This window comes from Homalodisca vitripennis, chromosome 2 (assembly GCF_021130785.1).
Source record: "Homalodisca vitripennis isolate AUS2020 chromosome 2, UT_GWSS_2.1, whole genome shotgun sequence".
NCBI classification, from domain to species: domain Eukaryota; kingdom Metazoa; phylum Arthropoda; class Insecta; order Hemiptera; family Cicadellidae; genus Homalodisca; species Homalodisca vitripennis.
The window spans coordinates 55,849,188-55,855,528 of record NC_060208.1 but is presented as its reverse complement, the minus strand read 5'-3'; positions in this window follow the sequence as shown (position 1 = coordinate 55,855,528).

Genomic DNA, 6,341 nt, shown 5'->3' with positions numbered 1-6,341 from the left:
TTTGAGTGAACGTACAATTCAACGCTTAGTTGAAAATGGTTATGACAGTGACAGTGAGTGCAATGATGTGGCTAGTAGTTTACACGATGAATCTGAGCAAAGCGATGCCGACGACACAGATTTAGATCCTACGTTTGAACCAAACAATTCTGGAAGTACTGTTTCAACCACTACGAGACCAGTGTTGTCGTCGTCAGATGAAGACAGCGTTGAGAACCCAAGGCCGGGACCTAGTCGCGTGACTCACTTGCCTAGGCGCCGCGGTCGCCCGCCTGCTGCTACGCGAGACCCGCATACCATCACAAACTCCGACTCGGAATCAGGTGAACTTAGTGATAATGACGAATGGCAAGAGGTTATCGAAGGCAACGACCCAAGTTTCACTCACACCTTCTCATTCTGTGAGCTTCCAGGACCTAAACATTGTCCACCCAGAAATTCCCCTCCTATAAATTATTTTGATTTATTTTTTCCATTTACTTTTTTGCAAATTTTGGCAACAAAAACAAATAATTATGCAAGGAATTTTATACACAAAAATCAAGGGAAATTGGGAAAAACAAAGCCGAAATCGCACATTCAGGCCTGTTGCTTATTTAGAAATGAAAGCTTTTATTGCCGTCTTTTTCAATATGGGACTAAATAAAAAACCAACAATTGACATGTACTGGAACACCAAATCATCTCAAAATTGCCCATGGTTTGCAAAAATGTTTAGCCGGAATAGATTTGAGTCAATATTGAAGTTTTTTTTACATGGTGGACACTGAAAATTTGCCAAAACCTAAAGAGCAAGGTTATGATCCATGTGCTCGTTTTACTCCACTAGTTGAGCATGAAAACAGAGTTTTTAGGCATTATTATATACCACATAAGCAATTATCCATAGATGAAAGTCGTGTAGGCACCAAGAATCATACACAACTCATACAATACTTACCCAACAAACACCACCACAAGTGGGGTATAAAGTTGTGGATGCTTTGTGACGCAGTTAGCAATTATGGACAGGGCTACAATGTTGTTATACAATTGTTAGAGATGGGAAATTATCTAAGAAAAGGATTTCATGTTTTTGTAGATAATTTTTTTCACATCCATACCTCTGGCAAAGTATTTGTATTCCCAACTTACTCATATTACTGGAACACTTCGAAGTAACAGGAAGGGAATCCCTCCGAAAATGTTAACCAAATTTTCTGTACGGGAAACAAAATACTGTCGTAAAAACAGTATGCTTATGCTAGTGAGCAGACAAAAAGCTTCTCAGAAAAAGCAAGTTTTACTGCTCTCTACTGACAGTACCGCCATTAACGAAATGAAAGCGAAAAAAAGAGGCAATAAAGTTTTTATTACAAGCAAACCACAAATGATTCGACAGTATAATGCATATATGGGAGGTGTTGACACCGCTGACCAGATGCTTTATTGCTATCTGGATGAGAGGCGGACTCTCAAATATTGGAAAAGATGACATTCCATATCTTTGCAAGAATGGTTGTCAACCTATACGTCTTGTATAAAATGAACACGGACAATCCTTTATCCCGACTGAACTTTACCATTTCAATCATTGATGAAATCTCAAATGAGTGGCTGGCGGACCTGGCACCGCACCTACAACATGGACATGGCAATCGGGACAATGAACCTCTTTACATCTTACCGGGGAAAAAAGAGCGCAATTGCAGTGTATGTAGTGCAGCAAACACAAAGCAAGGTGGAACTAGAAAGAAAACTAGATATGCATGTGTGTGCAGAAGTGTGAGAAAGGGGTTCATCCTCTATGCTTGTCCAAGCATAGATGCTAAAAAACGTTTTCAAACATATAAGATTTCTTTTTGTAAATAAGTGTAAATATTTAATTTTTAATTTAATACTTACAAAAATAACAAGTGTGTGTAACGTGAATTTAATGAATATAAATTATATAGTAACAATAGTGACAATGTACTGCATTACAACTTTCTCCAGCTAAATAAGGTAAATATTGCACATTGATGAATTAGCATAGTTTTATTAAAAAAATTACCAAAAATGCCATTTCTTGTCACATGGGTTTGAAATTTTGTAATAATGTTAGCAAATATATACTTTAAAATAAGACCCAATGTTATGCATAAAATATTTTTTTCTAATATGTTTTCGTGAGCATAAAATAAATTTTAACATTTAAAAAATATTATTTTGTGTTGTTATGCGTATTTTCAAAATTATTTCCATGCATTATAATTTTATTGATACATTTATTATATAGACAACTTAACAATAAAAATAACAAAACAAAAATGAAAATTCTAACTATAATATTAAGTTAGATATGATATTTTTATTGAGATGCTGCAAATCACGGCGTTTTCCCCGCTGGCTCTTTTAGCAAGAAACCGTGAAAAAGCGCTTGGCGCCCAAAGGGTTGATGACCTTGCCTTATTTGACACATTAATTAACTATTTTGAATTCTGTGTATATAAAGAATCTTTTACATGTATGTTTTTACTTTTATTATCATTGTGCATTACCTTAAATGGAATTTTAAGTCTTAATTAGTTTTGTCTTTCAAATATTGAATACCTTCAATTGTTGTACTTAGCTTTATCTATGCTACCATTTGTTAATTGTTAGTTTTAATTTTATGAGAAGAATTGATTTTATTACTTGAACTCTATTTTAACTCTAAGTGACGATGTACCTGTAAAGACATAAGTAGTATTAACTATTACTTGTTGTGTAATGCCTTGTGGCAACTTGACGTCAACTGTATGAGTTACCAACTTGTTTTGTGTTGCAATAAAGACTTTGACTTTGACTGTTTGAATTTAAGTAACGGGGAAATCGATTTGAAGTGAATAATCTAAATAATTGCGTATTTCCTCTTCGTTGCTTATAAAGGTGTCATTTGGTTTGAAAATATTGGTAAAATATTTTAGAAATGCCTTAATTTTTTAATGTTACCTTTCGCCCAGTTCCCATAAGTTTTTAAAATAGGGAAATGGATATCTTAGGCTGCTTAACTAATTATTTTAGTTACTTTCTGAGAGATACTGGATATACTCTTCAAACCACTGGGTTTTAAATTAAAACAAAAATCTTTCTAGATGCTGAGCTGTTCTGTTAAAGTTTGTCTTATCATTTGGATTTTTACTTTATGTAATATTTTTCTTAATCTTTTCTCAGTGATTTTTTTCTTCATTTAGTTAAGGTATTATAACCCTATCTTGTCAGCTTTTGAAGAACGGCGTAAGGGAGAACATTGCAGCCACGGATACTAGACTACTGCAGCCAATCAATAAAGTAGTCGGTGGAATTTTCTAAATCTTCAGATCTTGTTAACTGAATGTTAAAATAACATTTTTGTTTAATGAATCACGAAATCAAACCCAGTTAGTTATACAAAATTTTATTTGACTTTTTAAAATACTTCTGTGCTTAAATTTAATATAATCGGTGATTAATCAGAATACAGAATATCAAGGCAGGAATTGGTATCTTTTTAGTTTTGATTAACAGATTGAATAAATAAAAATTTTAACAAATCTGGAATCAGTTAGCCAGGATGTAAGTTCACCCGTATAAAGATCGTTGCAATGATTAGCATTTAGAGCCTTTAATCGTCGTTATCCTCTAGGAGTGGCCAATCGAGAATCCCATTCTTCGTGTTTCGTGTTGTAATCACCGCCTGCTATACACGTATTTCTCCAGTATAGTGAAAAACTGTTTAATTTGACATGTCTGGGGGAGGCAATAAATTGCTGAAAATGTAATAGGGCCTAACTAATCTTCATGAAAAAATTGGAAAAATGATGGTGATTCTGTGTAGTTCATAATATTAAATTGGGTCTTTAACTAAAATAGCACTACTCCATGGGCTGTGTTGTAAGGTTGATTATAATGTGAAGTTATTAATTTTGAAACAACATCTGTTCGTGAAATGAGTTCCTGAAATAATTAAGACGTCTAAGTTACTTCTTGACTATGCTGAGTGAACCCGTAGGCATTCCAAAAAGCAATTTTGAGAAGAAAATTCATTTTAGGAACATTCAATAGTAGTCAAGAGCACATTAATCTGTTCTCTGTTCTACTTGTTTAGATAAAATATTTGTTAATCGTTCAAAAGGTTTTAAATTATTTTGAACAAACCTTCAGATTCATCTATGTGTCTGTTATATTCTCATTTCCTTGAAGGAAAACTGTCATTTCTATGATAACTTGGGACAGCTTAAGCAAAGTTTACTCCTTTAGTGACTGAACTTTTTTGAGATGACTGATTTTGCTTAACGTTATATGTAAACCACTTATAAAAAGACTCTGGGCTATTTTAGTTCACGCAGGGTGGGTTAAATACCCCTCAGCCGCCCTCTCACAGTATCCCCGTCACTGCTCGGCACTCGCACTTGGTCTATCTTCTGGGCCCTGACCTAGCCACTACCATTTAGCGGCTAACCTCACACCAAAACGCAAGTTACCTGGATACGTCTATGACTACATTAGTCTGTTCTATTAATATTTTACGCTTGTATAATACTACACACAAAAATACAATATACTTATATTTATTTATTTACAACGGTACAACACCAATTTTACAAATATTACTAGTAGATAGGAATGAAACCAAAATAGATAGTAAGTATACAGTAAAATGAAACAAAAAACAAACAAAACACTATCAAGGTATTTTACAGATATGAACTAATTGTAAAACAGAGACTACGTAGCTCATGCACCACGCATCACTTCCAGTCTCTCAGGAAACCAATAGCATCCGTCCTGAAAGAAGAATTCCCGAAGAAATTGACGGAGGAAGAAGCCGCTTCGCCAGTTCTCAGGAGTCTGGATATGCCGTGGTTTAGAGTATAATTAGTTGGCTGGAAACGCCTACTGTAAACTGTGTCTCTCGACACAGTGAAAGTCACAGCTCCCAGCAGGTCTGGACAATATAGAATAGGTAAGTAGCTGCAGTGTAATCAAAATGGCGCGAGCAAGACACGATCCTCACAGCTGATAAAGCAGAGAGAGGAGATTCTTGTCCCACTCCTCACCGTTGGCGGAGGGGCTCCTGCTGCGCGTGCCTACTCAGATATTTGCTTCTGGGCATGTTTATTTGCGAGCGGTTTATCTATAGTTAGGTTGTTTCGTCCAGAATGATCCTTATTGATTTCAAAAGTCTTCTTTATTAGGAAGGGGGGGGGGTGATTGTTTGCTTTGTATTTATACACGGGACAACCTTTTTATTTAGCCGGATGAAGCGGGTACTGTTGAAAGTAAATTGCAAGCCTTTGTATCATGATCTTAGGAAAATTTAACGCATAGAAATGTATTTGACAGTATGAATTGGTGTGCCCATAAAGTTGGCAACGTTTGCATTGAACTACTTCCTTTTTTTAGTTGGTTAAAATAAAACTTTACCACTTCGTAAATACTGATTTTGAAATATTTCTTTATTACGATTTCAAAGTTATAAATCAATACAAACAGAGACATTGGTTTCTTCCGCATATGTACGTTCTTGCTTTAACTAGTAAGCATGGTAAATGAAGATTAATCCTGCGAGTCCTTTGACTGTTTTCTAGTAAGCGTCAGGAGACAATGAAAGAAATTTAATTGTTTTAATTGTCTTAAGACACTTCTACGAGTACTGAGTTTCACTTACGATTGAATCTAGGGTTTTAATGATCGTTGAAACATTTTTCCTTCGTGGCAAAAATATGAGGGGAGGGTTAGCTTTTAATCTGCTATTGGCTTGTTTGTGACAAACTCTTCCTCTATCAAATTTTCTTTGTTAGAGGATAGTAATTCTTAGTGATTACTGAGATGAATGGGGTCATAATTTCATTGCCCGTTAACTTTACTTAAAGAATGGCACTTGAACTTATGGTCTGGCGAAGAAATACTATTTGTTTCAGTGTTTTTTTGTTGTTTACCAATTATCTGATTCGTTATAATAAATGTCCAATGATTTGTACTAATTTAATTCCAATACGTTACACTTCTTCCTAAATGAGGAAATGCATCATAGTGTATAGTTAAAGAAAGGTAAACAAACAAACAAGTCCTTAACCTAAAAATTAAACCAAGGAATGTTTACAATTAAAACTGAACTAACGCACTAATATTTACATGATTCATCACTCTTAAAACAAAAATTTATAAACAAATATATCTAATATAAATAAAATCAAAAATTTAATCAATTGATTTTCCTAGAGAAAAATAAACGTGTAAGTTGTAACAGCTACTTACATTTTTATAATGTAATGACCGAATTGATCAATCCTTTTTGACTTATGTTTGATAACGCAATTCATTAATTTCTTATTGGAATTCCTTATTAATTTGAAAAC